The following is an 11,597-nucleotide window of genomic DNA, read 5'->3' as shown; positions in this document are numbered from 1 at the left end:
CTCTCTGCGCCGTCACTGGTTCACATCTACCAGGACAGGCCATCTGCTATGATCCACATTGTGACTGAATAGAAATTTGGATTGCGGACTCTGCTGACACTTTTTAAGCCCATATTCATTAGGGTACTTACAAAGACAAATTTGTGCATCTTGGTACAAAGGGAATCGTTGCTTTACTACTTTATAGAGATCAGCTCACAGGGTGCAAATATATTGCCACCTAATTAGTTCCATACTACTCGTGAAGCTCAATCAGCCAAATAAAAGCCAAAGTTTTCTAACCATTTTCTCCTATGTGTGAATCACGAAGTTGAAGCGTACTATTGTACTACTATCCGCACTTGAGAGTAGGTAGGTATTTCAATAATTAAAATGCCGTTTGAACTGCCTCAAGAGACCAACAGATTCTTCCATATAGAAGCCATGATAATCAGCTAATAGACCAACGAGAGTTTGTGGCCTGGTGGTTTAGTGGGGTTAGAGCCAAGCACTGCAAAGCTAGGCCGTTTATCTAGGGTTTGACCGTAAGGTCACTCCTTGGTTTCTGGTTCAAAAATGCACGTGCCAAATCTTGTTGGATTTTAACGTGAAGTAATGAATTTGGGACACTCCTAACCAGTTTAATTTCCTTCCGAATTCCTCTATGTACGAAGTACATATAAGCAGCTTGTTGTCTCAGAAAATATAGCGATACCGCGCATACCTATCCTTCTGGTTGAGGGATAAACTGCCGACATCGCATAAGCCCATTTTGAATCCATGGGCTAATTGTAATGCTGGTTTTAGTGTCACTCCCGTATAAACCAAGCGCGGTTGCCAACAATGGCAACAATAACAGGCTTAGTGGCACGTAAAACCTGGAATTAGTGACTAAACCCATCAATAAGGATGTAACGTTATGTGAAACATGTAAACAGCGGATAAGTGAATGCAACGTAAACACGGCAACTAGGTGCTTACTTTAGATCGTGCAATTATACAGGTTCATAAATGGTGGGTTAATTAACTTTGATTCAAAATTTGGGTCCTTCACAAAAGAGTAAGTACGGACTAGCAAATGCACCGAATTTTAACACTGGACTACATATCTTCGGAGTCCAATTGTCGTTATCAATTCAAACTGACAACGTCAAAGTGAAGGATTATTTAACATTGTGGTAAATAGCAGAACATGATTAATTTCCAGATCAAGAATATGAGGGCGTATGTGCGCGAAAGGAAATAATTGACCGGAGAAATGAAGGGAAACGGAATGCAAATGTTAATACAAACAACAGGCAAATGGGTGCTTAAAAAAGAGCTTACAAAAAGGGTGTTGAACATATCAAACAAAGCAGACTTATTTTCTGTTGTTTCATACCTGTTACGAAATTCCTCAAAATGATCCTAAGAAAATGACACCGGAATTATTTGCTGCTATCCTCAACGTATAACGTTGGCAATTAGTTTAGAACATATACTGGGAAAATGCGGTTCGTCAGTGCCCAGGCACGACTATGAATGGTTCATAAACCTGGTATATTCACACGTTTATCATATTTTCAGCTTTCACTGGTGTGGGGTCACTGTTGGTCAAGATATTTTCGAACAAAATAATAACGTAACATTTAATCTGATTTATGTGGCGAGACGATGCCTTGGTTTGACCAGTTGGATTGAGATATATCATCGGCGTGACTGGAGACAAGTCCGTCTGATACATTCAAAGACCACGCCATCTAATTTAAACTGTAATATGTGGCCCTGTTTTGAAATGCTTTGAAATGCAGAAGCGCCGTCGTTTGATGGATGTAAAAATTTAAGTAAACCCAGTCATTGGGACACAAATAGAGATAGCTGTCTACAATAACGACGAAATTTAGCCACAATTTCTCCTTAAGTGAAGACATCAACAAGAATTGTGAGGCTAACCAGGATCCCAAGTGTTTAAGTGACGAACTTCAACTATAAGAGCTTTGGATACCTCAGTGTTATGTGCGTGACTTGTAAGCGGACATTATCAGGCCACCAAATGCGATGGCGAAGCGACCAACCAAACCAGACATGCGCACCTCGGCTTCTTATCCTTTAGCAAAGTGCTGAGTTTGATCCCTTGTTTATTCGGGGGTATTCCAATAAGTTATGGCCATTTTTACGACCATAACATACAAGCTTGCTAGAGCTTCTACAATGCTTTCATGCTAATACAAAAATGAACATTTTTGTTGTTGCGAACTTTTTCGGGATTATGAAAGATTTCTTCTCGTAAGTAAAGCCCGTCATTGCTGAAAAGCTGAGAACCTTCTTGTAACCGTTTTCCTTTTATTGAAATGCCTCAGCAGTGCACATCCCACGAAATTACAAGGAGTCTGGTTGCCAGCGCTTGCTAATTAGTAGTTTGAAGACAATCACCCGGCAACAAACAACGGTGTGGTTAGGGCTTAGCGCCTTCCCGGAATTTTGTTGGACACGTATTGCTGATAATTCTAACTAAGAATGAAAAGCTGCACAAGTTGCTCTATCCTCTGTCTTCATTTTCACTCGTTTGAATGCAATATTTTTTGTTTCTTTATTCCGGAAATAGGCAGTCTGCATTTGCCAACTACCTAGGGGACTGATAAAGAGCGGACTTTGTTATCTTTTTTGATCATCCCAAATTATTTTTCTGTGATTTCAAAACCGGTGACAATTTCCAGCCGACCTAAATTAGTAAACTTTGTTTTTTAAATGCAAAAATCCTGCAAGAGCGAAGAGTTAACTAACTAGTGTGCAATCCAAGCTCAGTAATCATATCTTTGCAATAGGGTCTTTAATTGGGACAGACTTATTTTTAGGCTGAGTTCGATAGAGGAGAGAATATTTAGTTTGACGTGACTTGCTACATCCCGTTTGTTTCATTACGCAAGTAGCTGGAAAATCTTTACATTTCATTTTATCAACAGAAATAGCGGTAGCAACAATATAATCTATATATAAAAATGATAAAGCTACAATATAACCACTTCCCAAATGAAAAGATAATAATGAGTTCACGCCTGAGATTTATTCATCATGAGTTTGATAAATATTGTGTTCAGTTGCACTTGGACAATGCACTTCCTAAAACAGTTTAAGCAGGATCATTTTCACCAACAACAGCCTGAATATCACGATTCGGTGACGCCATTTACACTGAAGCGTTTTTTTAATGAAAAGTGGGTTGAGAAGCGGTCATTTTAAGGTTTGATAACTAATACTGAGAAATTATTAGGATTCACATCGGAGGATACAAATATCTCTACGGGAAACGGTCTACTTAGGAACAGAGTCAAGCTAAAATAGGGATATTTGCGCTTAACTTTTTGAGTCAGTTTGATCCAAAACTTACAAAAAAAAACACAAAATGCTAAAAGTAATCACATCAAAAGCAGAGTTGTAAAAAAAATCAGCGTATACTGGGCCCTTGGTTTTTTTAGCTAATTAACGTAAAATGTTGGGTCGGTTTCCTAAGTTTCAAGAATCTTTTGTTAGAAAGCCATATCGCTCCCCGGGCGGTTACATAGATTTTCACACCTAAAAAGGTTTTTCGCATGCTTTTTGGTTGAGAACGAATTTTGTACGACTTTTAGTAATTAAAGTGTGACAGGTATTCATTCCGTAATCAGACTAATTACTTCTGTAAAAACTATCATTTCACGGTATCGAGGCACAAAGATGTGCACGCCAAACACGAGTTTCAAAGCAATTTCATTGGGTAGCATTTCGCGTCAGGTTCGAAAATTTAAATTTAATAACCATCTGCCAATTTTTTCCTGCAACTTTAAGGAAAAGCTACTTCATTTACTGTAGTTTAAAAGTGGTCACGGAGCTTTTTTGTGAACGCTCTATCGGGCGGAATACAGAGGTGCCTAAAACAATACTGCAAACAAAAAACCAATTATCATTACGTTCATGCCTGAGCATGCTCCAAGAGAAGATTCTGATGATGCATATTGGAAGGCTGCTTGAGATTCATCAGACAGTATAGAGGCTAGACGAATAGATATGTAGACAGATAACCCCAAGCCTACCTACCACTGATTTACCAAACTTACCTGTTTTGACTCATTTGATCTAGTCAGAAAATTATTTGCCGAGAACGGCTGCAGTTATTGGGCAGGTACTCCCAGACTCAACTCCCTGCCGTCTCTTTGGTAAGTATCCGTCGATACTTAACTTTGATTAATTTGTTTCCAAATGAATAGACTCCTAACAACACAACCAAATCAACAGACAAAATATTGGTATTAAGGTTTACAAGATAACTGAAAAAGTTGCGTATTCATTTTCGTTAATTTCAATAGTTGTACAAGTAGGTGGCCGAGGTTTACATACCAAAAGTCCATGAGCAATCTATACATATCCATGTGCGACGGTCATAACTATGCTACTCGCTTTCACTCGAACGTGATAGATGTGGTTTTCTGATGTTCTCTATCTGTGCATGTGTATCTTGGTTGTTGTTCCGGGGAAACTTTTATTCCATTCTGGCTTTACCCAAAGCCTTGTGCTTGGCTAGCAAGCGTGAAGAGCTTTGGGATTTCATCTGTTTCTGGATGACGTCGTGTATTTTGGGGCACGACAAAATACACAAATACTTGGAATACGCTTAGCATCAATCAATATACACCAGAGCCATCATTATCTTTACAGAGTTATACCTTTATTTTGAAACCCTGGGTGTAGGCAAACAAAACCCTGTGGTAACCATAAGTAAGTTCCTAGGGATCGCCCCTTGTAAGCGCAGTATTTTAATGTGATGCTAATTTCTTTTCTTGTAAACCTTTGGCTGATTTTACTGCATTCATCCGCACTTAACGCTGACGCTTATTCGTATTCTGTAAGCTCTGGAAGTCGTTCAAACATTTCTTATTTCATAAGTTACCTCCTGAACATTCTTTAAAAATTGACCGTCTACCGTGTGCAGCATGGTTCCAAAGACTTTGATATTGCACCATTATACTGTGGTGGACACAACTTCATTTTGTAGCCTCTCTGTAATAAGACAAATGAACTTAATTAAAATATACTGAGTGGAATAATGGCGACGTTCACAAGGTTCTTCCTCAAAGTAGCAGGGTAGTTTAAACAGGTATTAAAATAAAACCTGTTTGTCAGAGGAACACGCTGCACTCCTCGAGCAAATGAAGCAATAGATTGTGGGCACCATAATCTTCAACTCTGTTACTAATACTACTCATAAATTGGTTGTAAACGTCACTAGCAGTGATAGAAATATCCATATCATCAGGGAATACAATGGGTATTTCTGGTAAAGGTAAACGTCTCCTGCTAACTCTATCCAATTTGAGGCCAGAATGGCGCTAATTTCATCCTTGGTCGCACTGACACCAGGAATTAGCAAATCACGAGGTGAATTTGTTGCTGTGATAGGCTTCAACCCGGGTTTTATTCAAGCGGATGATTCAAAATATTATTTATTGAGTAATTATTCCAGCCACAAGTCAAATTCCTATTATGTGAACAAAGCACCGTACCAATTTTCAAGCAGAGCAACATAGGCCGAAACGTAGCGAATCATCCGTCTAGCCCTGTGGTGAATTTTAATCAGATGGAAGTTCGAAATTGTTACTAATACTTAGATATATTTGTGTGAAACAAAAAACATCCAAACATCCGTTATATTAGTTGTTCAGAAAACAGTTTGATTTGTCGAGTATCTGGAGAAAGAGAAAAATTTATAGGGAATTGAGCCGTTCTACGTAAAATTTTTATTTCTTCCTCATTATTAATCATTTCAGAAATTCACTCGTGTTGCGATTTTCGAAAAGTCAATCTTTTCTTGTCAGATGCAGCATCCTGGTTCCTATGTATGCCAACTCAGGCTGGAAACGCCCTTGAAAAAAACCGCAGTGCTAACCTATTGTTAATAAGTTCGAAACGCAAACCCTGACAATAATGGCATCAACGAATTACACTTGACGTAGCATTGTCCAAAAACGTCAGACTCGTCTGACACCTGAAGGCAACAGAGCAACAAATGACGGTGGCGTACAATGGAAGAGTAATTTTTTAGGCCCAACAAGGATTATGGAATCCTTCGTTCCATTGGTTAAATAGACTATGTTTCGCTAAAGCACTGTACTAACTGAGAGTCCCATTAAAAATCACACTGAGCTTTAAGTCGGCCAACGAATGTTTAAACAATCTATATTTCTCAACACAAAGAAAAACAGAGTGCCACTTGCTTATTATTTACAAAGCATTTAACCCCACATAGTCTTCTTAGACAGGGATGTTCAACCATGTATTATTTATTTACCAGAGGACATTTGAACTACTGGAGACGTTTTATGGCAGCTCCGGAATCTAGGAAGTGTTCCAAGGATAAAAGTGGAACGTTCAGTCTGATTACAAGTACTGTTGTCACAGACTTTGACAACCGATGGTTTCTGAATTTGACGATAGCTACTAGAGGTACATTCCCTTGGTTACTGAATACCGCACACCGCAAAGTGGATATTCGACTGGTCCTTTGTTCTATTAAAGTAGATGCTGAACACGTCAGCCATGTGACAATCTCTTTCAAACATTATTGTTGTCCTGGTACATTCTTCTGGATTTTTATGGAAAAGTAAAACATTAAACTGAGTGTCATCCATATTGTCCATTAAGTCGCTTGTGTGAATCTGATGAGGCTACACATCACATCATCTATCGTATCATGACCACCATCAACTGTGCAAACGACAGTTTTCTATCGATTGCACACCGGGTGGTTGGAATTCTCACTTGCTAATTTTTACCCCGGATAAAATAAACTTGACAACTATTATTCGTTAAACATTATGCAAAGGTTTATCGGTAGTAGTTACGCAGAAGTAAACGGGATTCTTAACAGCATAGAGTGGTTTTTAATTCAAACGGAAAAAGCCTGTAAATTATCTGTTTATTATTGATAGAAGGATTTCCTAATTTGAAGGCCAAATGGGGAGCACAATGTCACTCAGGTGGTATTTTCGTTTGACTGCGCTTGTGAGCGCTAAAGTGAATTGAATCACCAACTCCTTAGAACGAGGCATTAATGGCGTACAAAAAGATGTCGACCGGTAATGGTATGTTTACCTTCATATGACCAGCACCACATATTTGAACACACCCCACCATGTGTCAGACATTTATACATTTCTGATAAGCTCACGTGTTAGGTGCTTTGTTGAAAGCATGTGTTTCTTGGCAGTGTGGATCCATTATTTGGCTCCGAGCTTGAGAAAACTATGGACGGCTACACTTAAGAATATGAAATGCATTCCGCAACTGTTGAGATCTGTTTTTGCGCTGCATTGAGCAGAGCACAGAATTCTAAACTCAGCAGCTTTTTTCGAACACAGAATATTTTGCGAACTGTCATGATGCTAGATAAAAAACATACTCAAATATCTGACTGCTGTTTTTGTGGTTCTAAAACTTTGCAACATGCTGATCAATCCAAAAAATAACTGTTTAGGCCTTGTTGCATAGGCTAATAAGTTGGGCTCAACTGAGAAATTTTGGTTTCCGGTGTGTTTTTAAGGCCATGATTTCCAAAGAATGTCCCAGAGTTGCTGGAAAGAAGCATTAATGTTTCCCGGGTTTGTATGCTGCATAGTGGATTATTCGTACAAAGTACTCAGGCTAGTTTTTAGGTCCCATTTGACAGACAATTAGAACTTGACACCCCTTACCTGCCGACCAAGTGACTTCCCTAAAGGCATGTATACATACACTCCAGATTTAATATGAATTTATTTGAACGCTGATGGCATGTAAACAACCAAAAACGCACAAAAAATTGATAGATTTGCCATAATTATGGTTAGCTTTGAGCCTTGTGCTGATCATTCTTGCCCCCTTTAGGCCTTCTGAATTGTAAGCACTACCTTAGAAAGGAAGACGGCCTTCCTTGCGGAGTTGTTCATTAGAAAATGGCAACTGACCAGTTACAGACTATTGAACAGGGAAGCAAAACTCTCATATGCGTCTTGTTAACAAAAACTGAATGTCCACCTTCTCCTTGAAAGCGTCTCCCTGAACTTTCCTGGATATTCATTGACTGCTGCTCAAATCCAAGCAAATGCTACGAAGCGACTCCACGAATTCCGCAATAGATCTCCTTTTTCAAGTGACACAAAGCGAATTTAAAAGAAGAAAAGAAGAAGTGGTCAGTTAGGATAGTCTAATTAGAAGGATTCACACATTCGTGTATTTCAGGTGACCTTGCATTGCTCTTCCCTCCGGTCTTCTTGATGCCTACGAATTCATAATTAATATCGCGTTTGTACCTACCTAGCATGGTTTCACTTGGGTTAAGTCAAGGACTACTGCACGGAAGTCGAAGCCTGAAGTGGCATATATAAATGTGACATGCGTGCACTCCAACTAAGAGTGTGATAGTGGGCCAAAACAATGATGCGTAGCATCATAACTGTGAACAGACGTCTTAATTTTAGGGGTATTTCCTTGGGGAAAATCCGCTGTGTTATTGGATGTTTATGGTGTTTTTTCAGCCGGCAAACTGCAGAGACAAAATAGGCGTTGTCGAAAAGGTTGTTGTCTAGCGGTTGCTGGGACGCAACTTAGAGATTTGAATTATCCAACACGGAAAATTTCCTACAAAACACGATCTTTTTGTGTTTTCTACGGTGTGCAATGACCGTCAGCCACATTTTGGCTTAGAAACATGAAGAGAAATATTGGCACATGAAATATTCTGCACATTATTCTGTTTTGAAGTCCCCATAGATATAATCTTCAAAGTTCTGAACAAAGTTCGTTATTTCGGACTATTGAATATAGTTCCTTGCAATGGAGCCAATAATGGAATAAACAGGGGTCTTGTAGGTAACACAGTATTGAGGAGGGAAGTTCTCCAAAATATCTACATTGGGATCGACAACGGAATGCAAATATTAGGTATTTAAACAAGCCTATTGATTCGCAAGTGATGACATATCATTCTGATCTCATTCACTGGAATCAGGTTGCAAACTTGGACAAGTAAATGACCTTAAAATCCATGCTCATGAGCTACGTGAATTGAAAGTTTTCAAGATAGTAAACTAAAAATTTATGCCTGTGCATCATACACGATCACTGTCCGCAGTGAGCACCGTACGTCGTATCTGAAGCTAATGAAATGTCTGGCCAGAGTTCAAGATAAAAAGGCGAAATTCACCATGAAAGCCGTGAAATCGGTTTATAACAAGCTAGTTTTGACTAGTGTATTCTGGAAAAACATTGCTGTTGCTATTTGCTTTGCGCATGGCTTTTGTTTGTCAACAAACTAGGTTTACCACAATCTCACATGATTATTTTAACACTTGTTGAGTTCTATCCATTTTTGAGTACGAAGCCATTAAAATCTCCCTTCGTTCACTCAGATGTTTCCAGTTAGCAGGTGGTTAGGTTTCCAGATCGATTAGCACATTCTGGCCAAGTTGATTTCAATAAATATACAATTGAAACGGCGTCCTTCGTTTGGTACACGCTTTCAGGACTATCAGTAATACAGATTCGACACATTATAGTGTGAATATTTGCATGATTGAAGAAAGCAGTCCATCAAAATCACTTTGTAAGATGTCAACAAAACGTCGAAACAGATCAAGGAATTGATTTCAATAAACACTAAGGAAGCTAGTACGACTATAAAATATGCAACAGATCTCGGTATCCATCAGTTTTGACTCCTCAGTACCTTAAAGTGGAAGCTCGCAAGGATTCTAAAGTTAATTTTGATCTAGTCGTCTGAAATTTTAACTTTTCTGGTCACTGTTTTCCTCAGAAACTCTGCCTAAGATGTTAAATAACGCACATCGTGTTATTTGGGGAGAGACTTGTGTCTGTGGAACAAATCTCCAAACGCAGAGATATGCAAACTTTTTAAAGCCCATCAGAACGGAGCAATACACGCAAAACGACTGCTTGATTTTCTTTGTTATGCAGTGCACTTACTGTATAAAAAGGTTTTCTCTTAGTTTGAAAACACAATTCGAACCTGACGCTTATTCCGTCGAATAGAGTTTTACTTCTTTTAACAGAACAGAGGGGCAAATTTGCTTTTGGCCAGCCGCAGCAACTGGAAGGGTAATGATAACCAACTTTCTCCCTGCCTGCCTAATCGTCCGCCTAGATTTTTTCGCCACCTGTATAAAAACGCATAAAATAACCGTTCAGCTGTGGAACCCTCGAGATGCCTAGGGGCTATGCAACCCAGAAGAAACACGGGAGCTAGGATATTTCTAGTTTGTTCAAGTCTAGACAAGGGAATTCGAGATGGAAAGGTTTAGCACGATATCAATTATCGGACCAATAAAATATTCTCAGTTTTGAATAATGAGAATCCCTTTGAAAATATCTCGTAATGCGCTGGTTGCCTTCGCTGTTTGTTGAAGACCTACTTGTAAGTTCGGGGCAACATGAACATCAGAACTGTGATAATCGACGTTCTTATGTGGATAAGTCATCTGCGTAAACGCACATATTGGACCGAAGTAAATCCGTTTTCCCTACCGCCCTAACACTATTTCTGCTCCAGAATTGCTCATAAAACTGTTGCATGACCTCAAATATGTTATTATTTTCACGAAAACAAATGAATTTATGATCAATTGGTCCTAACCGCTGGTATAAAACTGTGCACAGAGTTCTATAAAGACGTTATCAAAAGAAGTATTTATTACTTTTAAGTTGAAAATAATCATCGTTTATCTGTTTCGTGGACATATCAAGAGTTCTTCTTCAAGCAGATTACACTGTCATCATGCCAAACATCGGGTGCGAAAGTGGACCGGCGCGTTCAGAAAGTTCAAAGAGCGTGGTAACTTCCTGTCGACCACCAACAGAATAGACACAATAGCTGTTGCGAAAAAAAAGACAGAGAGGGACAAGAATTTAGGTAAATTGAAACGCTGATATGATAACTGAATTTGGTAAAGCAAAAATGACTACATATATAAATTGAAAAATCGAATTTTATAACCACTGTGCATTTTATGAGGTTCAGGACAAGAAATAAGCTATGGTGACCCTTGTGTAAAATAAGGAGAATAAAATATAATTTGAAGATCCGAATGAGTTTAAATTTTTGCCTACAAACATGATCTCGGTAAGGTCATTCTCGCGTAACTATTCATGGAAACATCATGTAAATCTATTCATTTTGACTTACCGTATGTTTGATTTTATATATATATATATATATATATATATATATATATATATATATGGGGATCGAGATGGACCAAGTGGATAGAGCGCGAATATACTGATCGGAAGGTCCGTGGTTCGAACCCGACCTCTGAATCTCGGCTNATATGGGGATCGAGATGGACCAAGTGGTTAGAGCGCGAATTTACTGATCGGAAGGTCCGTGGTTCGAACCCGACCTCTGCCACTCGACTTCCCCTGTCGAGGCTTGGGCAACCTGGCAGTACCCCAGCCCTCGTGCCTTCTTCGTGTGGCATGACAGCTAGGTACCGAAAGGATGCTACATCTGGACGATATATATGGTATTGAGCTTATGTAGCCGGTGACCAAACTCCTTATCGGGGTTTACCTCTGACTTCGAGCGTGTACTGCTTCAAATCGGACATGCAAAG

Source organism: Opisthorchis viverrini, assembly GCF_000715545.1.
Source record: "Opisthorchis viverrini unplaced genomic scaffold opera_v5_2, whole genome shotgun sequence".
In the NCBI taxonomy this organism is placed as follows: Eukaryota; Metazoa; Platyhelminthes; class Trematoda; order Opisthorchiida; family Opisthorchiidae; genus Opisthorchis; species Opisthorchis viverrini.
Note: the sequence above shows the minus strand (reverse complement) of the source record.